We start from the raw sequence: 26,163 nt of genomic DNA, 5'->3' as shown, positions 1-26,163 counted from the left end.
TTCTTTAGTTTCTTATCACTTTTGTTCCAAGTAAGCTGAGTGATAGCTAGCAGTACTACACAATGTTAGGACATGGGTTTGGGACTGTTTCACTGTTAACCTATTGCCATACAGAATATTGGCCGTGTCTTTGTATGCTTTATATTCTAGCACCATGTTTCAAATCCCTGATCTCTTTACCTCACAGCTGGTTGGTTTCTTTAATAGCCTCTTGTGCAGGACCTGTTAAAGGCTTTTGGAAGTCCAGATGAATGAGATTATTCCAAGTAGGTTCCCTTGTATATCTTTTGGTAGTTCCTATAATTACATTTGAGTTAATACTTTTAATTTTTACTGACTATTTATCATATAACTAAAAATGAGGTCAATAATTCCCCTAAAGACCTTGGATACAATTTATACAACTGACAACTCGAATTAAAAGATTAAATGGTTGAAGAAAAGATGAAAATCTTTCCAAGGGGATAATTCAAGGACTTTAAGTTCAAGTACATCTAAAAAGGTATTTAAAGGGAAAGGTATTTAAATGAATAAGATAAAGAGACTGGGTGTGAAAAAATCCTCTCCCTTGTTGTGGCTCCAGGTGGCTGAGCAGCTTCATTTGAAAGTACTTCCCGAACACCTACAGTTTAATTTGTTTCATGCCAAGGACCAAAAAAAGCAGTGAAATAAAATATTTTACTTCTTGAAAACCATTTTAATCCCTTGAACTGCTTTGTTTGATCACAAGTAGACACTACAGAGCTGCTGTGTCCCTGACGAGCTACAGCAGGTGACAAAAGCAGGAGGAAGTGTGAACACAGCATTAGTCCCTCTGGATTTATTAACCTACTGTCAGCCCATGTGTTACCCCAGACGCAGAGATGCACAGGGAGAATGTCACATGCAAAAAGGCTTGAGTGCAAGGCCGAGGACAGCGCTGCCATCTCCTTTGCTCGCTCTCCGCCTGCCTTTATTGTGGAGTGCTTGACCGGGCCCTTCTCTGAGCCCTCCAGCCCGCTGAGCCAAGGGCAGGATGAGGGGACTGGCTGGCAGCCGAGGGAAGCGGACCCTCGGGAGGGAGGGTGGGCGATGTCCCAGAAGCAGCCTGGTGCTGGAGCCCAGCACTGCTCCGCGGCACTGGGTCCTCCTCGGATCCTACCTGAGGCAGCCCTGAGGAGAGCATGCGGGACCCCCGGGGTGACTGATACAAGCTCACACAGGAACAGGAAACAATCTCCTGGGCTATAAACTCCCTTATTGTAGCCAACAGGGCATACAATGGGCTGTATTTGGGGTACACACGTGCTCTTCATGCACACAGTCTGTGCCAGAGAAGCTCAGAGCTGGACAGCCAGGGCTGGCTGCATCTTCCCAGTCAGTTCTGCAGATTTCTTGCTCCCTTCTCCCTACAGAGTTGTAAGCAAGTTCTCTCCTCCTGCTTTATATTATTTCTAGATCCTCATCTTAATGATTGGTTTTAAACAGGGTTGTAGTTTGCAACATGAAACAGCAAAATACTGCATACTTAACTTTCAGATGTGATTGGTGTATTTGCTGTAAAAACCAGGAAACAGATATTCATAATCCCAAGAGACAGGTATCCAGCACTACCCCCAAAAATACAGCCTGATTTCAAGAGGAGAGGGGAGGCGATTCCCCCAGTTGATACCAGTTTTACTTGTAGAAGTAGATAGGGCAGAGAAAAAATGACTGAAATATTTTTTGTCATAGCAAAATTCTGTAGGGGGAGCAGGGATTTTTTTGTTAAAGACTTACATTATTCAATCAGAAGGGACCACCTGGTGCAAGGTTCACACAGAAACTCCGCTTGCTTTAATCAGCTGAGAGCCAGGTACGACTCCAGCCTTTGGCCAGAAGGGCCGATGCTGCCCTGCTGGCCCGCACAACAAGGACTGCGACAGGCGGTGACCAAGCTGCAGCTGCAAAGAGCTCTTGAGAAAATAATTTTTTTTTTCTTGCCTGTTTAGTATTCCTCATTCTACTGCAAAGAAAGAACGAACGCAGGCTCTTAGGGGGAGCCCGTCTCCCTGCTACTTTTGCTGTCATGAAGATTTTAAGCTCCAAAGGGAATCGGTGGAGGTTGTACAGTTTTGTGGGATGATGGCTTGCATTACAGACAGGCATGTCGTATATCGTTTCCTTTGCTGAGACACAACAGCCTGTCTGTGCCATGCAGTTGCCAGACTGTCACATATTTTCAAAAGAGACGCTTTCCTGTCCTTACTGGGAAAAGAAATATGAAAAGTTGTTGCTAATGAGCTAAAAATTGTGAGAGATAGGGACTTTGTGTAGGTGTAGATCTGAGCAGAGCATCACTTTGTCTTCCTCTCAATCTGATCCCAGAATTAATTCATTCGTTTCTATGGCTGTTTCCAATAGGGATTTCTTGTTATAAGAAAATGAGACTACCCAGTGTCTTGCTTGATTCTTTCCTAGTTGCCCATGTTGTGCAAATGTAAAAAAAAATCCCACTGTTTTAATATATCCGGATTGTTTAGTGTAAGGAAGGTTGTTTTTCATTTCTGCTGAACACTGCTGCAGCCACGATTGCTGGTGTCCTGATCAACTTAGTCATTCATTTCACCTTTACGGTGAAGGGAGAGGGAAGAGGGAAAGAGCGAGTGCACATGAATCATTTGGTGAAATGTCCTGTAGGTTAATAGCTCATTTACCTTAAGTTATTCAAATTCCATTCAATTTATTTCTTTCAGCATAATGACAGGGTGGACCAACTTTGATAAAACCTCCTTAATATATAAACTGCATTTGTTGTTTTGTAGATAAATGTGTATCTGTGCACTGAAGCATTCTCTTATCCTCGTGGAAGGCAGAACATTCATTAGTGTTCCCCTTGGAGCTTCCATCAAATGGACATGGTAGGAGCTAAGGGGGAATTTGTTTCCCCTTTCTGGCACAGGCAGTAGATCTGGTACCAAAATCTGCACATTCTCCAAAACTTATAATAGGCCTTGAAAAGCGTCCAGAGATCCCTGCGTCTTATCGTTATCCCTGGGACCGCTGCTGTATTTCCTTACAGCCTGTCACTGGCACTCACAACACCCAGGAGAGAGATTTGTTCTACAGCCAACAGAGGCTTCATGAAATAGAAACATCGTGATATATTTTTTACTAGTTCTGAGGAAGCACGGTGCCTGGCACATGTTATAAACCAGTGCCTCAGGCCTGCATGCCCTGCAGAGATCTCTGACCACAAGGGTGGCTCAGCCCCGTATCTGGCACAGTGATGGGAAGGGTTTCACAGAGACCACCTTCCCGCTGCTCCAACAACGTCATTGCTATCTGAGGAGCTCGGTGTGGTAAGAAATCCACCAGTACAAGACTAGGTGCGGCTTTTTTTTGCAACTGTAGTCTAAGCAATTTGCTTCTGAGATCTGAGAGCTTCCCATTCTGCTTTTTCTTTTGACAGTGCTGAAGCTATGCTTTTTTTGTACATGCTAAGCCTCTTCTTAGAGAGAAGACAGATCTCACAGTAGCGCAGATTTTACCTTGCACATGAGGTTTGATTTGCTTCTCTGTGGTTACATCAGATGTGATTTGGTTTGGTGGATACTATTTTGGTGACTGTTCTTTTTTGGAACTGTGTAATCATATGGAGGCAGCTTTTGATCTGTTTAGTATATAATTAAGCTGCGTCTATTGCTGTCTTTTTTTCTACAGAATGAGCGAGTAAATGAATTAATGAAAATGTGCCTGGAGAAAAAACTAACTATTTTTTCAGCTGAGTTATAAACCCTGAGGAAATGAGATGTAGAATTCAAGTGTTGATATTTCTATTCTATCAGAATTAATCTCCTCCTAAAATCTTAATGTACGGGATCCATACAAACAATCCAAGGAAAGAGTCATTATTTAAAAATTGTTGTGGGACTTAGTGGCAAATACAGTAATTGCAGGGATATAATTTTGTAAGGCTGTTGGGTTGTATGTTTACTAAGTAGCTATTTAATTATACATTGTGCTGGGTTTTTTAAAATATACAATGTAATTACAAGGCTGCATATTAAAATTAATCTTTAAAATGAGGAACCCATCTTAAGTTTCCCAAAGTTATTTTACTGTATTATCTGCCAACTAAAATTCAGTAATTGCAATATTACTCTTTAACCAATAGTATAATCCAGTCTCAACGCTATGCATGAAATCCATGTGTATTTTAAAAATGGTATGTCTACATAATATATCCATCCCTCCTACTGCTTAAGCAGAAGTAACTTTCTGGAACTCAAATGAATATACGTACGCAGGCATAAAAAAACTATGGAAGTAGGAAATCAGAATAATCTAAATCTTGTTCTTGGTCACCTTTTGTTTCTCATTCTGTGCTGTTCTTACGGCAGAAGCATGCTCTTGCAGGTGTCCAATTACTGTGCCCGGTAGACTGATTCATATGACTCATGCAGTGTGTCTAAGAGACATCCACCCTATTGATGCAATTCCTCACATTTCTGCTAAAATTAAACAAGCACAGCTGCAGCTTGTCCTTTAAATATTCTTAGACCTGGTCTCCATTCAGATTTTGTATGGATGCAACTACTTAAGTTAGGTTTGGGTTTTGTCTTGTATTTTTCTGAAACAGTTATCTTTTGACAGAAAAAGAAAAGGAAGAAAAAAAAGAAGTTTTAGCACGGAAAAGGAAAAGTTTCTATGTGAGAGAGAACTCTTGATGTGCAGTCTGTTTGCTGGCAGGGGAAAAAACAAACCAACAAAGCAGTAGTCAAATACTTATAACTTTTCAGCAATAATAGTACGGCACACAGTGCCCAATAACACAGGTAATGCTGGTACAAACTTCTAGTGTGGATCTTTGTATCAGTAGAGCTGATGTGTATACATCTATCCTGATATAGTAATGTACTTGCATAGCCTTCCTGTACTGGAATATGCTGCGCTACCAGCATAAAGCACCTAATAGATGTGTCTACACCCACACATAGAATTGTACGGCATGCTATACCAGTTCCGTTAAGTAGCTGAACAGTATCACCTGTGTTGCCAAATTTGCACTGGTAGTCCTGTTTAAGATACAGACAGAACTGCTGTTAGAGCCAAATCCTATTCTTGTTGTCACTAGAATAATTCTCCCTGGGGATTAATTAGAAGGACTATTATTTATTTTATAATTCTGGATGATGCATTGAGATTTCATACTGAATAGTGTTAATTCAAGTACTTGCAATCAAGGATCGCAATGCATTTTCATAATGTTTTCTTTTATTCTCATTGCTCAGAGAAGGTCCTGAGGCTGTTGTAAAGAAGAGTCTGTCTTTCACCACCACCCTTCTTAATTTACCCCACAGTAACTCTTCCAAGGTAAGCTTTGGCTATGTAAAGAATAAAAGATTACTCTTATCCTTGGTACCTTTTTCAATCCACAGCACAAGATAGAAGATGACTAGTTTCCCATGTGATCTAAACCACTAGCATTTACATTGGATTTTGTATTTCATAGTTTTCCATTAGGGGAAAAGTGGCAAAGTTACGCTGCATGCTTGGCTTGTTGTCTGTCCTTGAAGTGGCAGATCTCTTAGAGAAGAGACCATCCCTTAGCTGAAGAATGATCTTTTCAATTCAGGTTCTCTTGGAATCATAGTTTGTTGCACTATTTTTACATTAATAGAAAAATTTCCAATATATAAACATACATGATGCATCATCCTTGTTTTTGACTCAGTGACACCAAAGAACAAATGCATTAGCTCGAATTCCTTATACTACCTTTCTCACAGTTCCTCATCTCCTATGCTGTGCAGGTAGTATTATTTTTAAAAACAGATGGGAACTCAGGAGGTAACTCTGATCTTTCACCTGTACTTTAGAAGAAAAACTGCATAGTGCTTATCTGGAAATCCCTGGTGATTTTTAATGGACGCTGGTTTAGGAACACTGAGGGAAAGAAATAATCTAACTGGTTTTGTTTTTCAGCTGAAGAACAGTTTGTTTCTATGTTAAATGAAGTAGTGAAAACAAATAGTATGCCATCTGGCTAGCCTAGCTTGGTACTTTACCAGAAGGTTTTCAGATGTTCCCTCTGCCAGTTTACAACTTCTTAAGTCCTATATTACTAATGTACTTTCTTTACCCAATTGTTCCTTCCTGTCTAGGAATTATCTTATTCCTTGAACTGAATTAGAATTTAAAAAATCTGACTCTCTTTCGCAAAGATTTTCCCTGTCTGTTGTTGGAATTATTCATCCTCTAAATTACGAAATCTCTAGTGTTTCCAGCATTCATAGTAAATCAGTTATGCAGAGGAATAGGCCTCCATGTTATCTGTGAAGCTGCTATTCTCAGGGGACAGGATAACATTGAATAGTCTTAACATGTACCAGTGAGCTCTCATTCTTAGAACAGATTGTGACTGAAAGGAAGGGTTTAGCTGCTTTTCAAGTGCTTGGAAAGTTGTCATACGTTTTTCTTTAGATCACTTTTTTTCTGCTTCAGTTTCTCAAAGAACGAACATCCTGCAAAAAGATAAAAACGTTTAACATAGCTGGGAAGGTAATGAAGTACAGATGCAAATATTTCATTAAAACAAAATATATATTGCTGATTTGCAACTTTTAATATTGTTTTTACTTAGTATAAAACACAAACAGTTGTTCACAAGTGATTTTTGAAAAGAATTGTGAGTATATAAATGAAAACAAATTTGTGAAGAAGCATTCATATTACTATCCGGTTATTCTGTTTGTTATTTATTATTTATACTGAATGTGCACATACAGCTCTAATCATAGCTCATAGATGTGGTTTCCTGAGCACGACGTAGACAGATAATAAAGAGAATTCCTTGTGCCAAACAGCTTACAGTCTAAATCCCCGTAATTTTACTCGACGTGCAATCAGGAAATAGAAACGCTATCATGGGAATTAACTGACCTGTCACACAGTACAAATAGCATAGTTATGTAAGACTGAATGGTTGGCAGATAGTTCTTAAAGTATATTCATATAAACAACTTATCAAATAATTTTGAATAATGCAGATAATTTGAAGGCACCTTCCCCAAGCTAAATTTGTCAGATACTGAGCATTCTAGCTAGAGCTAGCAGACACAAGTTTAAAAAAGGGGTATCTTTGAGCAGTTAAGACAACAAGTAGGACACTTAAACACACTTTAAAAACACCAGGAAATTGGAAATCTGTGGAGAAAAATAATAAAAAAAAAGCAGTAAAGAGTTAATAGCAAATTGCAAAAAGCTTCTCAAGAAACAAGGACTCCATCAAATATAGATGCAAGGTAAAAAAGAACAACAAAATAAATCATTGCCCTACTTAAAAAATAAAGATAGATTGGTTAGCAAGTAGCAGGGTGGATAAGTAGTTGCTTTGTCTGTTTTTACAGGGAAGGCAGATGGAGATCTGCTAAATCTGGGATTGTTTCCCCAGAGGCAGTAACAGGGAAGCTAGAAAATGTACAGGCATATAAGATATCTGGTTATAAAATGTCGAAATCCCTTAAAGGAACTGAAACTCAAGACATGCATACAGCTGTGAATTTTAAATTGAGTAAGGAAATCAATGACGTTTCAAAAGTCTTAAAAAAATACTTGATCCAGAAACAACTCTAAAGAACTTCTTTACTGGAAAAAGAAAACAAACAGGCAACAAGCAAGGAACTGCATGCCAGTGGGAAAAACTCTTAGAAAGTCTTTTGAAGCAATGTTGTGAGAAAATACCAGGAAAATCTCAGTTTGATTAGGGACAGGGACATGGATTCAGGCATGGAAGATCATACTTCCGTCATCACAGGGACTTTCTTCACCATACTTTTTCCATGCATGAAAGTAAGTTGTTGTATTTTTAGTTGTGTTTTATTAAAACTCTTGTTATCAGACATTAATTTTGAAGACCACAGAAATGGGTGGAAATGTTCAGGGGAAAAAAAGCAAACACCTCTCAAATTTTTTCTTCACATCTACATGGCAACAAGGCTATTACTGTCTTGGAACGGGTAGGGTGCAAAGCAAACACAGAAGGCTGCCCATATTCAGTTAAAATCAAGAGAATATGAGTTTAGAGAGTCTGGGCCAATTACCCTGGGAAAGAAGACATGTTGAGGTAATCACTTAGAAACATCTCCCATTATAACAAGAACTGGTACTTAATGGAGGGGAAATATTGAACTAACTCTACCTGTAGTCTCTCTTTCTACATCTGGTCTCACAATTTCTGAAGTCTATTTTACTGAAACATTTCTCACCACTAACATCAGATAGGTTACCGGAAAAGGCTGGTGAAAAGGCAGGTGAAAAGGATTATTGGAAACACTTGGGTTTATTTCCACAAAGGGAGACTTGTGGAATGTGCCTTGGAAGTATTTATTCTTGTTGTTCCTTGCATTATTGGCCTAATGGGATCACCAGAGAGGCAAATCCCCATTTGGAGCATTAGGACACTAATTTCATATTTTGCATAGACCTAAGAAAAAAAACAAAAGCCTATATTCATACCTCAAATGCTCTGTGGTGCTTAGAGGCAGCTTATTTTCGAAATGGATGATAATAAAAAATTCTTGAGCCTTAATTCTCATAAAAAGTACAACAGCCAAGTAAACGAAGACATCCTCAAAATAAGTAGTAGGCCTTTCATATATACAAAATTGATTAGCGTGGAGAGCTCAGCAGTTGCCTTGTTTTCTGGAGGAAAGAGAAAAAGTTACTTAGATTGCTTGCACTATAGCTCTTACAGGGTGAATCACATCTGTGAGGGTTGCTTGAAGCTTCCCAGTGGTGACCTCTCCTCATGATCTGATACAAAATGTCATCTGCCTTTAATATTACTGTGCAGTTTGACCAGAAATACTTCCCAGCTCTTGGGATTTCCCTAACTGATTTTGGATTGCAGGCATCCCGAAGAGGTTTGCTTGCACACCTGCACTCTGCATGGATCTATTCCTTTCAGTGACAAACTCACGTCACACTGTATCTGTTCTTGATGACAGATATTTTAAAAAACCAAAACCATCTAAGTTTATTTTGGTAGAGCAAAATTTAAAGTTCTGAATAAACTGAAGTGATAAAATGCGATTCTAATTCACACTCAGCATGTCTTCTTCCTACTCCACGTATTCTTACTTTACTCAGGATAGGATCCCACCTCCCTTTCCTCCACCTGTTTTTATTCGTAAGTTGGTTTATGCAGCTTTTCAGTGGAAATACAGCAAGTAGTAGCCCCTCCTTTCCGTGAGGTTCCTCTGAGTTTACAGACCAGTTATCTCCTTATAAGCTCTCCTAGGTTCAATGGTTTTCCTGTTGCTCACACCACTTTTACAGTTGTTTTGATATTCTTCAACTCCTAAGAAATACTAATTGTACAACAATTCTGTAATTGAATAACTTCTAGTGTGCTTTCAGCGTTTGACAGAGATGAAATGTGACACTTTGATAACAGACATCACAGGGCATTTAAAATTGTCTGTCTTTCCCACCTGTACCATCTTCTAGAGCACAGCATTTGATAGGGAGCTGGAGTCAAGAATGGCAGGTTGCACAGTGCAAGACTTAACCAAAACGCTTTATAAAGATGTTCACAATTATGGGTTAAATGTTGCTGTTTCTGATGAGAATGGTTCTTTCAAAGACAGATCCAAGATATACTTTCACATACAGTGTTCAAAACCATATACAATTATCTATCCGCCATTACATCCCTCTGTAGGAGGTTGATGGTTAGCATTCACTGAAATGTCTTTTTTTTTTTTCTTTTTAAAGTAATTCATGAGCCTACTGAACAGAAATGTATTCGTTCCGAAAAATGTTATAGTATTCACAGGGGTTCTTAAACATTTTCATCTTAACAGCGAATATAGTGCATGGTCACTGTAGACCACCTTTCAATTTGAGATTGAATAACATCTCTATGGCAACTACAACAGCTGCTTATATAGAAAAATAATATTGTGTGAACATAATATTCTTAGTTCTTTACAATAGGACTTAACAGTTAGATATGAAGAGAAAATTGCTGACTTTTTTTCCAGTCCTGATAGATATTTTGAGATTTCTGAACATATTTTGGAGACTTGTTCTAGATTACAGAAAGTTTGTCTTGAAAAGGGCTAAAAGATAGACAAAAGATAATCAAATATGAAAATGTTGGATATAGCTAATGTGCGATCATATGTGGATGTTCCTTTTCAAGATAATCAATTCGGTGTCTGACTGACCCCAAATCCTGCCAGCCTGGGTCTTTTTTTTTTTTTTTTGTGAGCTGAGTTACTGGAGGGGTTGTGTACATTCACAGTTCCTCTACCATTGGTCCAATGTTCCCAGTTTCAATAGTGGATTTGTCCCACTGTGTCATCTATTCTGCCACTATAGATTCAGACAAACCCAGAATTTATGTGGAAAATGTGTTCTGTTTTCAGCTTCTCTTTCTGTCTGTAGGAGAAGTTAGCAAATCTTTCAAAAACACTTATTGATGCTTTAGAGTTCAGATTTCTTCTGAGCAAGAAGTTTGTGGTAGGTAAAGCACCAGAAGAAGGGCTATATTCATGTTTTCACAGGATGATTAATTCAAGCTCTGAAAATTCCGTGTCCTGAATTATAAAAGAACTTATTGAACATAAAACTGTAAACAAGGTATGATGTAATTCTTAATGGTATTAAGTAGCACTGCTCTTCTCCAAAAGCTGAAATTAAAATACAGCAAGAAGGTTTTCTCCAATGTGAAATGTTCTTGTTTTCCTTTCTGCAGAGGAACAACAAATTAAGTACTGCAGGATTTCCCCCATTTGCGTCATGTTCCTCAGGAGGGATATTTGAATTATAAAAGCTGATACTACAAAAACGTTTATACTTAAGTTTTAATTGATTTTAATGTTTCTGTCATTTATAATATTATTTTTCTATTAAGTACACTTACAAAAATTGATGTTTTCTAGTGCAATGATTATATTTAAGATACGGTTTTGTACAGTTTACAAAACAGAACTTACTAGTAGTGCTTACTGTTTCGCACCACTCGCAGGTGGGCTGACAAAGCCAAAGGTGTGGGAGTCTCACTAGCCGTTTGTTTAAATTTGGTAAACACAGAGAAACCCCTGACGGCCAGAAACTGAAGGGGGGCAAGAAAAGCAGGAGGCACGGTGTTTCAGCTGGGGTCGTTTTCGAAAGCTGTTGCTTCTGGGACATGGCTGCGGTACTTCTGGCACGAGAAGTCCCAGAGGAATGGGAAAACACTGAGGTAACAGCGATCGGCCATCGCTGGGTTTGCCCAGGGAAAATACACGCGCTGTGCTTGAGGAGGCTGCTTCCAACAGCAGCCGGTTTCGTTCCCCCTCCCTGAGAGACTCCCGGGGCCCCGCTGCGCGGCGGGACCGGGGTGGCGGCCGCCCCCTCGCCCCGGGCTGGCCCCTCCGCGGCGGGACGGGCGCTGCGGCAGCACCCCGGCCACGGGGCGGGCGGCCCGGTGGCAGCGCTCGCAACTTCGGGCGGTTCAGCCCTCAGCGGAGCCACCCAGACGCTGCGCCCGAACTCCCGGGCGGCGGCGGGGACGGGGACCGAGCCGGGGCCGCCCGCGGTGAGCCCGGCCGCAGCCCGCGGCGCTGCCAGAGGTCGCGCCTCACCGCAGGCGCGGGGACAGCGCTCCCCCTCAGCCGGGGAGGAGACGCGGCCACAGGTGCCAACGGCCTCCCCGCTGCCGCACGAGCGCGCAGGCTCCGCCCCGCGGGCGACCCCCCGGCCCGCGCGCCCCACCTGAGACCGCTGAGGCGGGGCGGCGGCGGCGGCGACGGGGACGGGGAGGGCCGTCGGGGCCGGCTGGACGCATGCGCCCGGACGGCGGCTGCGGGCGAGCCGCCGGGGTCCGGCGGAGTTGGGACGCGCTCGTCTCGGTCCGGGCGGAGCGGGGCTGCCGCGCCCGCCCGCCGGCACCGCGCTGCCTCCCGCCCTCTCGCCGGCAGCTGAGGTAAGGGGCGGGCGGTGTCCCGGGGCTCGGCAGGTGCCGGCGGGGACCTTGCTCAATGTCACGGTGCGGCGGAGGGCGGGGAGGAGTCGGGGCGAGCGCTCTGCGCGCCGGGGATGCCCAGCCCGGCCGCGGGGCGCGGGCAGAGCCGGAGCCCCCGGTCGAGCCCGCCTGCTCCGTGCCGCCGCCTGCTCCGTGCCGCCGGGCAAACTTCGCCGGCATGCGGAGCGGAGCGAGCGGCGGGGAGCGGAGCCGCAGGTAGCGGGCGGCGGTGGTGCCGTTCCCCCGGGGTTTCCGCCTGTCCTGGCGGAGGGGGTTTATCGGCGTCTCTCGCAGCTGTGCGTTTGTTTCCAGAAAAGGTGAGGCGCGCCTCTAAATAGGTCAGGGTCTTCAGCAGTGCGTGAGACCTGCGTAATAATTTTTCTTACCTCGGAAAGGTACGGGGCTTCTTTCCTGGGCTTCCAGGCTAGACGGAGCTCCCTTTTTCTTGCATACTGAGTGGCTTTTTTGAAAATACTGGCATGAGCATAGCTCGGCTTTCTTGTTTTATAAATCACGACTACTTTGGGAAAGGTAAACTTCTTCAGCAAAGGAGGAATTAACCTACGTGGAGTCATCCTTGATGAGCTAATTACTCGTGTTAACTGTAAGTGCTTGGCTTCACAAGCTGCTTTTTCACAAGCCTGTGGACGGTGGTGCCATGCTTAAAATGTTAAACTTTAAGTCCTGGTGACACTATGTTTCAAAGTGTTTAAAGGTAGTTGCAAGGTTGTGTTTTCTGCGGGTACAGACACAAAATTTCCTTGTTTCAGAGGAATGTCAGAATATTCATGCATGTGTGGATGCTCATGTTTGTTTTCTGTTGACTTTTGACTCCTAAAAGAACTAGGGAACTCTCTTCATGGGTTTTAAATCTCCTGGGCACTAGGTCTTTATTGTTAAGCTCGAACAGAAAAGTCTGTAAACGGAGAAGTTAGAAAAGTATGGCACTGTGACCATGCAAAAGCTTAAATAAATCTTCAAAGTGAGTATCTAACTGCAGCTAACTACTGCTTATAGGAGGAGGGAGATGATAGTTTTATTTCCCATCCTATTTGCTGCTACTTCAGTGATGTCTTTCACAAAGTAAAAAAATGAGGTGCAAAACATGTCCTCTATTACTGTCAAGAACCTGTAAGTTTTCTTATCTGAATGAAATGTAATATGAAACGGTAGTGTAAAAACCTTAAGTCGATGAGGATGCGTCTGTGTGATTGCAATAGATGTAGACAGAAGCATTGCTACTGCAGGTCCAGAATGAGAGGTAGTGGTAGGACGCTGGTGAGACGCCCAGGCTGGTGAATGCAGGGAGGACATGCTCTTTGCAGCTTCTGCCTCTCACGGCAGTGTCGTGCTCACCGGTGGATGCAGCTGGCCCCTGCCCTGTTACTTCAGTTCTGAAAAGGAGAAAAAAGTGTCTCTTTGCACAGTCCAGAGGTGACGCTAGACAGGTTTGAACGCGTTATGCTGCTTCTCCTTTTCCAAATAAGTAATCTTACTCCTCGTTCCAACTCACCAGGTCAGTAGACTGCTTAGAGGGCAGGACGAGGGACATAGTTTTTCTTCTTCTTGGTTGTTAAGGTGTTCCTCCATGGCTGCAAACTTTTTTCTGGTGTTTGGTCTCCCCAGATGGGTTTTCTATACCTCACACCTTTTCCAATGAGGAGGGATTGATGCGACTGGGTGAACCCTGAAAGCAGAAGAGAAACTGGGAGTTGTGAAATTAGTCACATCACTAACTTCTTTTTCTGTTGTTTGATTAAATAATCTATAAGGTAGTAACAAATTAGGAAACAATTGTCTTATGTGATATCTTCACTAAGTCAGCAAGTTCCTGTGTTTTTCCCTGATGGATAATGTAATGGATGCTTGGTTAAACTTAAAAGTATTAACAAAAACTGGTTGGTATCAAGAGATTTTGCCGTCTTGCCTATTTCCGCACTAGTGGGAGCTGTCCATTGCCCCTGTGCTTCGTCTGCACTGTGCACTCTCTCACCAGGGATGAATGTACTCACACCAGCATGAATCTCTCTTAACCAGCTGTTCTCAACTGTCTGCATCTTTTTTTTTCCTCTTTTGGACTTCTTCAGCTAAGTTTTAATTGAGAGGATGTCTTCCTACTAGAGTACAGTTGCTCAGGGATAAGGCGGTATAAAAACAGGAAAAAGCCTTGTAGAAGATAATCTTTTGGGGGAGTGTAGGCTTGTTAGTTAATTAGTTCTGCAAGTCCTTGGATTTCAAACAGCAATGAGGATTGCTGCATAAAACGTAACAGATGCTTAAGCGTCGTTGCAGTCTTTGCTCTTCAGGTTATCACAAGGGACTGCAGTTTGAGAATATTTGCTGTAAGAGTTTGAGGAATTTATGAAATGAGGCACTAGTGTTATTTTAAAAATGAACATATGGTACAGCTGTGGTAGTCTCAAATCCTGAAACATTCGTCAGGCTGTGTTGGGATGTAACAGAGTATGGAACTGGAGTGCAAGGTTCTCTCTAGCGTACTGAAATACGCTGCAAAGCTTTGGTCATCTGTAGTTAATGGGAAGAAAAGATGACTTTGCAGTCTGAATAGCTTGCTTTCTGAAATTCTGCTATCACTTTGTTATATGCTTTAAAACCATTGAAATTCCTTGAATGTCAACTCATAGCAGATAAATATTTTAGTCCTGTAACTTTTACATTTCTTTCAGAAAATTGTAGTAGTTAATGTATGTCACTCATCAAGATACAAGCGTGAGTATCTTACCAGATGTGATCCTGTATTATCTCTGATGCTGTGAAGGTGGAGGCAGATGTTAAATGCCATAATATCCCAGTTAAGAAAAGGGAAATTTACCCAAATCCATAGACTGCATTAGCATCTTTTATCCTCAAGCTGATGAATGCACAGAGAGTTGAGTGAATTACAGGAACTTCACTCTCCTGTGTGACCATAATATCCCTCTAGCTACATAGGTTGGTAAATTTTCACCAGATACTCTGCTTGGCTAACTTTACAGATGCAGTTCAAATGTTGGTTGAAGGGCTGTTTTCTATTGTTATTTTGCCCACAAGTGCAAAATGTACAGGTTCTTTTCAAAGGTAAAATTTCTCTTTTTACTGAAGCTTCACAGAGCATGCATAATCATACTATAGGAAGTTTATGGTTTTTATTATTTAACAAATGACAGTGTTTTTAAACCAAAACATCTGAAACCTTTTGAAAATTTGTGTCCTAAGGATTTTTAAAAATGTTTTTCATAAAATTAATCTGTTTTCTGATTTTACATAATCCACAGAGCACAGTGCAGTCATTTGATGTCATTCTTTGTTGTTGGAGAAAGTGCTGCAAAACAGTAGCTAGTATTCTAATACAATTACATTCAGTGGAAGCATATATTATTAAGTAAGCTTTGCTTAATTTATGGCATCAATAATATGTTGGTAAAAATAACAAAATACTTGGCAATTTGTTTTGGTATAATGTGGCTTTTAACGACAGGAAGTCAGGGTCTTACTCTGCCAAAAAGAAAGCTTTTTTTTCTTATGCCATGCAATACATCATATTTCATGAAGTTGAGCTAATATTTCCAAGAGCGATGAATCATGCCCATTAACTTTCACAATTTTACTGTGTTTCCTATCTAGATGAGTGTTCTCATCAGATCGTCTGCAATAATTCTTTTGAATCTCTCAAATGTAAAGCGTAGAATCTTAACATGTATGTTGTACATTCTGCATGCAACTGTGATTTTTCTTATGTATGGGCTAAAGCTGACATCGCTTTCTATAAACATATTAATTGACATGTTAAAAATTCATTAGAGAACCTGAGCTGCCAAGGCTTGTAAAAATAGAAGCCTTGTAAACCAATCTAACTATATCAGTGCAGTTCCGGTCCTTCTCTTATCAATATTGGTACCTTACCAATTTGCTGCTGTTGAACTGCCAGATGGATCTTGTAATGGCAGGTGGTGCTAATACACGTCTAGGCACATTAGAACTGTGCTGTTTACATTATTGATGATTATTTGGATATAAGCAAGTTTGGCTGTTATGAAAATATTTTTAATACTTCATTCCTCAGTGAAATTATCCAATAACACTTTTATTGACAACAACGTTTTTGGTTTTAAAAATTTATAGTAAGGAATTTAAGGGGGGGGGGTTAGCTAAACATGAGTACGAGTAGAAGCTTTAGACACCTAAAGTCCTTTTTACCTCAAGTTATGTAACTAAATTCTTTTCAATTACATAGCCTTCTCTGTTTAAGTGTTTCATAGGTTTTAAAATGTTGTGTCTGCCTTGAACATAGAGACTGCATAAATAGGTTTCAGTTTACAGATAGGTGAAATGCACTTTCTTCTGTGGCAGAATGCAGGATCTGCCTAATTATGCATCTTGGTTCGCGACTTTCTAGACCTTTTCCTGGTGATTTTGCTGCATGACAGGATGATGGGTTGTGATATTGGTAAAATGCTATGATTCTGGAATATACTGAACAGTGTTTCATTGCTCTTGGCTTTCTATTGGCAAATTGTTTGATGTAGACATGCCAGTGCGGAAAGTACGGTGGACTTGGGGCATACCTGCAACTAAGTCATTCATTCTGTATGTGAGGTAGGGTAATCTTGTCTCCTACAGCTCACTGAATTGTACCAAGAGATGTTTCATGAAGTGTCTTCTTGCAAACAAACCACGAAGCTCAAAGCCTGTCCACTCTGTGATAATATGATGACATTCACCCCATTACTTGCATCTGTGTGGCAGGGAAGGCGATCCTTATAAGACTAAGTCAAGTCTTGTGCATAAAGGAAGACTATGTAACTGCTTACTACAGGCACTGAAGAACAATTCTGTACCTGACTGAAATCATAGGGTTAACGTCAGGAGAGCAAAGTAAACTAAACTGAGGTGAAGTCTGAATTATATTGTGACATTAAAACATACTTTTTTTTTTTAATGTGCTATGGTATTTTTATGGTTTGTGAGGCTTTTGGTGCAGCATGGAAGCCAAAATGCTGCCATTCTACAACCAGTGGCTTCTCATGCCGAGTGGTTTATAATCAATTTACTTAATGGTGGCTGGTGTAGTGCTGATTCCCAGCAGAGGATGCCACCTACTGAATCTTTAACACTACTCAGCATTACTAAACTTGTAAGACCTAATGAGTTTATAGCATAAGTGGTTATGGCTGTAGGCCACGTTGTTCTCCCTGTATATACTTGTGCAGGTACCAGAAAGTTAAACATATGGTAGGAGATTTTGTTTAACAGCTCATGCTGTTGAGTTTTAATTTGACACTTCTCAGTACATCCCATTTAAATACAGTAGACTATCAGGTCTCCTTAGTCCTAGTACAATTTGATACAATTTCAAAGATTAATTAGTTTAAGGACCAGTGATGTGTCAGGCAGCATTAGTACAGTATGCTTCAAAATGGGAGGAGAGGGGAAAAAAAGTATAATGTGATTTTTCTGTAACTTGGTTTACACTTTACAGTGTTTATTTGTCTCTCTCATAACTTTGAGCTTTAAAAATGAGCTTGTTTTCCTAAGCCAGGGGAAAAAAAATTTTGAGTATAGACTTGTTGTCAAGACGTATCCCAGAGAGGATGAGTTTGGGTCAGATATTAAGTAAAGTAAACACTCTCAAAGTTCTTACTCTGCCCTGTGCAGCAAGACTTCCAAAGAAGGTATAGGAACCTCCTAATGGGGTTTTATAATGGAAATGCTAATACAAGCTAGCAGAGAAGTACCTAGTCTCTATCTTTGCATGACTGCATATGACAAAAAAAAAAAATTGCATAATCTTTCTTCCTTTGGCCACCTGCTAATAATTGGATGGTGAATCTCTGATTTGGAATTGCAAATCCATGTAAGTGCCTAGATGCACTTCATCTTTGTTTTAAAATGAGATTATTTAATACATCTTACTAATTAAGAGAACCCCTTATAAATCAGTGTCAAAGCTTTATGGAAAAAGATTCTGCCTTTGTCTCTTTCTGCAGTCTGTTATCTGCAATGCAGGTGCAGTCTATGCCAGAAAGCTGCATATTTGGTAGATTGTGGGGCCTGTGCATGGTCAATACCATGTTTGATGCTTAACTTGGTCCCTTGTTAATCAGAGAAACAAGAATACCCACATTATAAACATCAAACACCATTAAGACAACTTAAAAGTTGCAAAGTTAACTATTTGAAAATTAGGAAATGCCAGAAAGTGTTGTCTATGCAACCTTAACTGAGCCTGTTGGTGTGTATAATCACGAGCCATTTTTGCTTTCTGTGGGACTCTCACCAGGCTTTGTGCACAGGATAGGTAATGCTTGCTTACTGACAAATGACTCTTCCTGGATCTGTTGGTGCATGGCTTGTCACTTGAACGTTATTCTGAACATGTGAGCTTTGCACTGGTGCTCAGCCTATAGTAGCTGTGTGCTTCACAAACAGTAAAAAAAAATAATTAAAAAAAATTAATATTTGCAACACTTCAATGACATAAACGAATGGCCTTTTCCCAACACAGCGGGGGAGCTTCAGCACAGAGAGAGGTCTTCAGCAATGTTAGATGCTCAGTTTGAGAGTTGTGAGGACTGGTACGTCAACACTTGGAACGATGTAGTGTGTGGTCACAGCAGAGCTTCTGTTGCCTTGAATTGCAGCATGAGCGTTCAGCACTTCTATAAACTAGAGCTCACAGTTATCAAGTTAGGCTCCCAGAAAAGGCATACACAATTAGTGATTGTGGAAGGATTGATTTAAGCAATTTACCTAGCATTACTAGCAGCTCTGTGGTAGAGCCCAGGGTACAGATAGATTCTGCACTGCAGCATTCAAGTGCCTTAACCTTGAGAGAATCTTTTTCTCTTGCAGTCTCTTGCTTTTCTTCCAACTTCTACAGCAAATGAGGTAGATTTTTTCAGGAGTTAGCTGTTCTTATGACTTATGTTGATTGTCTTGATTCACCTCCAGTCTGTGAGGAGAGGGAAAACATGATCTTGTAATTTAAAGACCTTATTAGCTTTTTTTTTTAAAGCAAGCTATACAATCTGTAAATTCTGTCTGAAGGAATTATGGTAAATCTTGAATTGTTCATCAGTGCTTTTCAAATGTTTAGATCCATAGCCTGGCTTCTGGAGCTTATGGAATGATTGAAGAAATGAACTTCATACTACTATGTGGAGCAGCATTAGAGGCTTGACGTGCTTTGAGTTTCACTGATATTTGCTCAGATATTGTCAGATCCCAGTCTGGAGAACTTCAGCACTTTCTTTTAGACAGGTGACATCAGAAGCAGCAGAACCTTATTATAGACAGTTTTGGGCAGCCAAAATGGAGTTATGACACTCCTAGTCCCACAGGTGATATGAAAAATAAGTACTCTAACATATGGGTAGGGGTGTTTGGTACTATTGCCTTATTCTATATAGTATTAAACTGGTCAAAATTAATACATGTTGTCTGGAAATGTATAAAATAAATTTTGAAGATGGAAATCCCTCTTTTCTTAGAAGTATCTGAGACTGCTGTAGCTTTACTGATCAAGGTTTGAATAGGACTAAATCCACTGTACTCGGGACCCCTTCTCTACTGCAGACAGGTGACAGATGCTCTGGAGCAAGTGATATTCCTGAAAGGCTAGACAAGAGCCGCCTACACTGGCATTTTCTTTCCCTTTCAAACAGGTTTGGGAAAACATTTCAAGTCAAATTCTGCTGTCTTTCCTTGGCATGTGGGTTAGTCTCACCAACTCAAGAATGCTACAAAAATAGCTTAAGAAACTGGACAATGGAGCTTTACAAACTTCAGCAAGCATCAAAGAAAGTTGCATTGATGATCAGTAATAACAAATGTTGACAGAGCTAATGTCAAAATTTGATTATATTGTCAACTTCATAATTTGGTTATATTGTCAACTATGTTGCAATGCCATATGTTAACTCTGTAAATTTGATGAGTCTCAATTGTCCCCTTCATAATTACAATGTATCATGTAACTCAAATAGGATGGGGAGGAGAAAGTGAGAGGTAGACAAAACAGGAATGCTGCAATGCTTGTTTTTAACTCTTTCAGTAAACTTGCATTAGCCAATATTTCTGCATATAACTTGGTGGCAGTTTGTTGTTGCAGTTTAAAAGAGCTGGAAAAACCTGTGCCCTTGAAGGAACCCCATTAATGTCTTACACATTATTTGTAGCTCTCAGAAGCTTTTCACCTTTCTTCCTTAACTGTAAATTAGAATATTGATCAAGCTTCTGTATAGCAGTTTTGTAAGAAAGGGTTTGAATTTTCTTTTCCATCTGTAAAGTGGACATCTAGATCTTGAGCAAGGATAGGAAAACTTCCTTCTTGTTCAGAGGAAAAGATTTATACTAATCTGATTTGGCGAATTTTTTTTTTTTTTTTTTAAAAAAAGCACATGCTAGTGTTAAACCCAGATGACACGACGCAGAAGGGCTGCAAGGAGCCTGTGGCTGTCAGGAGTGTGTGGGGTTTGTAATCTCTACATGCAGCACGGCGGCTGCTTCCTGCCTCACGTGCTGTACGCAGTTGATCAGAGGGTTATTTTACCATGTGGTTGTGATAACTATGGGAACTGTCATGGGGAGTTACGAGTCAACAGCATGCTTCATGCTGAGCGTGGGGGTCTTTGTATAAATGTGTATAAACGTGTTTAATATTAACGTGATGTTTTGTATGGAGTGGCTCTTGTTTTTACAGAGCTGGAGATCACATTTTGTGTGACACTGCATCAAAGTTTTGAATGTTTCTGATTATGCATTTTTGACTATATATATATACACACACATTTTTGAATCTGTTCCTGTCATTTATTGTTATGTTGCTGCTGTTATGCTGCTTCTTCCCTCTTATGAGAACGCTCAAATTCCTTTCATGTCAATGACTTGTTGCAAAAAACAGATATATTTTAAAATTACTTCTAAGGTTGAAGTAGCTGGCACTGGGCCACGAAAAGTATTTTGTTGTTTAAAAGGATCATTTCAGCTTGCATTTCTGAATGGGCTAGTTTTCAAAAATGAGCATTAGTGGTTTCTTAAGCATTGTCAGTGTCTCTCTAGAACGTCTGTTACTAGGATTTGTATTTTATGTTTTTCCAAAAAGCCATAGGCAGAACTGGATTCACTTATCGGAGTACTGCCAAATGCTTCTTAGAGTTAGTAGGATAGCATGAAGATGAAAAACTTCCTCAAGATTGCTTGGGATCTTTCAGGTTCGAAGGTCACAGGAGAGCGAGCTGTGGGTTCATGGGCTGACTGCAGGCAGCCCTGTCTGGCCCCTGCTGCTTGCCTCTGCTGCTCCTGGTCATCCTCCACACCTGCCTCTTTGTTGTCCCCTCAGGCAGCTTAAAGCCTTGGTCTTTGGCCTTCAGTAGTTGTATTTCTTCACTTTTCTAATTTCTTAACCCCTGCGTTGGCTTGGTGAGCTTAGTTTTTGACCTAGTTGTGTATCTGATCCATATCCCCCTTCCTGATTGCAGCCTAACTCTGAGTTGCAACAGTGGCCAGCAAATCACTAGGATACTTGGTTATCCCAAGTAAAATGTGAATCTTCAGATGGATGCTACCTCATTTTTAATAAAAATGTTTTTGAGCCCCTTTTCCAGTCAGTCAAGCTTGAAAGAAAAGTATTTTTTAAAAATTTCACATACCTTTTTTTTGCCTTCAGTAGAATAAAAGAAGAATGCTCTTTATTTTTAAAACTTAGTTGTCAAACCTGTGTATACATTCAGAGTGGAAAAACATTTGTTCTTCCTTGTTTTAAGGTATTTGGTGAGAAACCAAAGTTACGAAAATGGGGTATAAGACTGCCATATAAGCACTTGACTATTCTTTGCAGTTACACGTTATTGAGACTGATGAATATGTATATTTTAAAATGTCTATAGTTAATAATTACTCTCAGATTAATTTTCTTGCATTTGATGAATTGCCTTAGTAGCTACAATTATTAGGTCGCTAAAAAAAGGTGAAGGAATAAAAATAAAACATATATCCATGTCTTTATAAAAATCCTTTAGAGAAAAAGCTTGTAGAGTTAGAGGCTCATCCTCATGCTGTATTTTTATATGGCCTTGGTATAACGGGTTTCTCACCCACTAACGGATGCTCTAGGTGTCACAGTAATATTATGCATACTTAAACGCCCTCTTGGGTTGTGAGAGATATATATATATATTTTGGTTAACACGTCTGCATCAGATTTATCCCTAACCCTTCAAAGAAGATCTTTTACCACATAATTGCATTGACTGAGAAATCTGGTATCGGGAAATATTGTTTTTTCTCAAGTAAGCCATACTTTATTGGCAAAGGAATCCTGTAAATAGCCTGAAGTGCTCACACTTAAGTTTAACTGCTGGATTTAGGTACATTTGATTAATGCTTTGCCTTGGTGCATGTAGAGATATCTTGGGTTGTGAATTTCTGTCTTCAGAAGCACAGGAGTTTGCTCTAATTGGAAAAAAAATTGACTAAGTCCAAAGACTGTATACACGACTGCACTGCAACACGTGTGCAAGGCAGTTAAGTCTGTTATTAAAAAAGAAAAATGTCTGACTCAGGGTTTCATGGGACGGCCATGCTGGGAAATTAAATATCTTTCAGATAGCAATGCCCACCTCTTAAAAGAAAATACCTATCTGCTTGCAATGTCTTTTAATATTTGACAATATTTTATACAAAATATGGCCAATTTTAGAGCTCTGATATGCAACAATGCAAAATTATATGCTTAGCTGACCCTTTAATTAGCTCTTATTCTGTCTCACATGATTTATAGCTCCATGACTCCTATGTAAAAAATGATATATGACTTAATGAAGTGGAAAGCTAGAATGGGTTCTTGCCTCTAGTTGTTTAATCGTTTCCCCTAGCTAGATGACTGGTGTGCTGGAGGAGAAGAAAGCAGCTGTAAGCTTCTTCTCATTTATTATGGCAAGGATGTAAAAGTCCGTGTTGCTGTGACTTATGGTTATTTGCTTCCTTGTCACATATACAATTCATTGGAGCGAGGAGGGAACATGGCTCTTCCATAAAGCAAAAAAATAGCAGGTAAGAATAGAAATGCAGATGTAATCGTTCTTGCTCAAACTTAGTTTAATGCAGCTATTTCACATATTCAGAATCTAGCTCTAACTTTTTCTTGATACTGGAGAAATAGTATTCCAGCATGATTTAATTCCAATAATGGTGTGGAAAACCCTTAGCAGGCCAACTGTTTTTGTAAGCTAAGGGGTTTTGGGGAGGGTTTTTTCAAATGGCTACTTTACCTACTTAAATAACTTTTTTGAAGAAAGAGGTAATTGTTTGCTGTGTTACTCTTACACCTGATGTTTCTCTAGCTATGTTTCTGTTAAGTTTCAGAATATTTGATCTTTACATCTTTGATACGGTGGTTCTTACATTCTTAACTACAATACTGTAAACACAAATTAATTAATTCTGGATTCTTAATAGTTTAAGTGGTCTAAGTGTGTCTTCTGGAGTGGGCAGGGGAAAAAAAAATCAGGGACGTCCCAGAAATTAACTGACTTCAGCCTTGTTTTGATCTCCAGAAATCATTTGGTTTCAATCTGGGGCAGCTGCTTTCAGTAATTGCTGGGGGGGAGCCATCTGAAATACAGGAGTGGAATGAGAGGTCCTTTTTATCTTGCTGTGCAGCTGCATACTTTAAGTTCAAGAATTATCACCTTCTGCCAAGAGGTGCAGTAACATTACAGGTATGCCTGTTTCTAGCATTTGTGTGGGACACAAACACACACGTATTTAATTCTGAATCTGTTGTGATCTATAGGCGTTTCCTACATATTCCAGGAAGTGTGCATTCCTTATTTAGTCTGTAGTCCTATCTCCATGGAGCCACGAAGGCTAGAGCCTTTGCTGGCTCGCATCTGAGAGTTGTGGTCTGTCCTGAGAGATCTGTAGGTCCATCCTTTTTCTTTTTTTTCTTTTTTTCTCTCTTGTGAAGTTTGGACTTACTGCTCTTAATCTTCAAAGAACTGTGTAGTACCTTTTGCAGTTTATATGATACCGTATACATGAACTGCTGAGTTTGTAAGTGAAGGCTGTTACCTAATCCCATGATGGGAGATAGTTTCTGACATACATTTTGGGGTTCACAGAGGGTGATGTTTTGCTATTGCTAGGTGTTTATTCATTAATTAAGTATTTAAGGATCTGTAGAATTTACAAGTTCTTCCTTCAAATTTCTGATCACTTTCTCATATTCATAAATATTTGCGCAGTGTTTGTGGACTTCACAATCACTTTTGGAACCAGCAGTCTTTGGGACAGCTGGTCCAGGAATTTTTAGGTATCTGGGAAAAAAATAACAACACTCCCCCTCTTCCAAGTGTCCTCCAAGCACTGGCAGTGGGTCTTAATTGGGCAAGTAGGCTGTGCAGGTCATTGTTGTATTTGTATCTTCGGCTTCTGGGCATTGGACTCTGGTCATTCTTTTAAATGTCAGTAGAAGAGAAACTGTGACTTGCCATTTTACAATTGCAGTTTGTGCTTACTTCATGATTGCAGTTAAGATAACAGAAATACAGTATTCAAGGAACTATGCAACCTTCTGAGGTTGTGGCAGAACTTGAGAAATTAGTGAAAAGCAAAGACTACTGCTCTTGGAAAGGTAGATCAGTCCTCTTAAACTCTATATTTGGTGATACGTTAGCTTGTAATTCCAGAAGTGAATTATAGAAGCTTTTCCAGCACTTCTGAGATTGTTGCAACTTCTGAGAAATCTCAAACAAGCTGTAATTTCTGCTAGACCTTTCAAGGAGGCTGTTTTGTAATACGTAATAGGGATCTTGCTCAAAGCACAAGGAACATCAAAAGAGCCATTTCCAGAGTAGAGTAAGGAGTATACATGCCATTCACTGAATAATCCTGGAAGTACTTGCTGCCAGAATGGCAAATTTCATAGTGCAATCCCCCTTGTGCCCTATGTGCTGCTATATGGGATGATCTGCCTCACTCCTTTCGAATCTGGATGGAGGCTTTTAAAGGTTTATGCGTCAGGCTTGTGTCTCAGTTGTAAAACAGAATTTTGGCAGTGGTGGTGGCTCCTGATTCTCTGTGTGTGTGTTAGCTCGCTCATGGCTATGAGGTAGGCTGAGGTCACCTACTGAGAGTGGCTCTGCATGTGAAAGAGGATAGCATAAGAAAATGGATTTTCTCTTTCTAGTTTAGGTCATCAACTAGGAAAGAGTTTTAGTTAATGCAAAATATAAACACCTGTGCTGAGGTATTGTAAGTAAACATGTTTAGATTTGCATAACGTAATAGCTACAGATCCTATTAAGATTATCCAGCATCTTAATTTTTCTTTGCGAATGTTTTATCTAATTCTGAATAGGCTCATCCTGGCTTAACTTGGGTCAGTTATATTTTGGATCAGTTATATTTTACAAGGTGATACATTTTGTATGGAGTTGAAATTTTAGTTACACATTTTTCTAGCTAAGTAATATATATGTTGGTGAATATGTGACTATAATAGGGTAACACTGATAATATCTTTATGTACAAAGGTGTTTGCATACTTGCTCTCACCATGAGGTTATTACTTAACTATTCAATTGTTCTTGTTCCCGACTCCGTTTTTTGAGGTACAGATACATTGATGTACCTGGCTCCAATTGTGCAAATATATTTGTATCTGTGGGTCCCTCCTTTTCTAGGGAGATTGTTGCATGCTGACTGATCCACCTGTGCAGAAGCATTTGTGAGATCAGAGCCTAAGCGTATTACTGTTAAATGTAATTAGATGTTAGACTTGCACTGTAGTGCAACTTCTTCCAAGTGTCACCCAAGATTAACTGAAGAACAGGAATGATTGAGGATGCTTTAACTGATGAACCCTTGGAAAACCACTCTGAAGAGGTGGACTTTTTAAATTGAGAACTGGGGACTGTGGGCCATTACCATGTGTAACTCCTTGCTGAACAAGGAGTTTTAAAATGTTCCTCCTTGCTCAGTCTACTTTTAAAGAATAAATATTTTTTCCTGTGAAATAATTTGATCAAAAAGTAGTATCTAAGTATTAGTATATTGATTATTTGATGCTGATTTTGTATATCTGAGTGGTGGTGTTTGCTGATAAATCTTTCTTCTTTGTCTATGTAAGAAATTTGGAATGAGTATCTAAAAGGCAGGGTCACTATGATCAAATCAAATATTTCCCA

At 40.1% G+C, this 26,163-nt stretch overlaps 1 protein-coding gene across 1 annotated transcript in view; it reads left to right on the top strand.

Moving 5' to 3' along the window:
* Positions 1-11,809: 11,809 nt before the first annotated feature.
* Positions 11,810-26,163, top strand: part of ZNF385B (zinc finger protein 385B) — a 169,652-nt gene continuing 155,298 nt past the window's right edge. Inside the window, exon 1 of the mRNA XM_072874545.1 lies at positions 11,810-11,935. The gene's annotated coding sequence lies outside the window, so the exon portion shown is untranslated. The remainder of the gene's footprint in view (positions 11,936-26,163) is intronic.

Source organism: Ciconia boyciana, chromosome 10 (genome assembly GCF_034638445.1).
Source record: "Ciconia boyciana chromosome 10, ASM3463844v1, whole genome shotgun sequence".
Taxonomy (NCBI): Eukaryota; Metazoa; Chordata; class Aves; order Ciconiiformes; family Ciconiidae; genus Ciconia; species Ciconia boyciana.
Note: the sequence above shows the minus strand (reverse complement) of the source record. Positions and strands in the feature narration are given on the sequence as shown.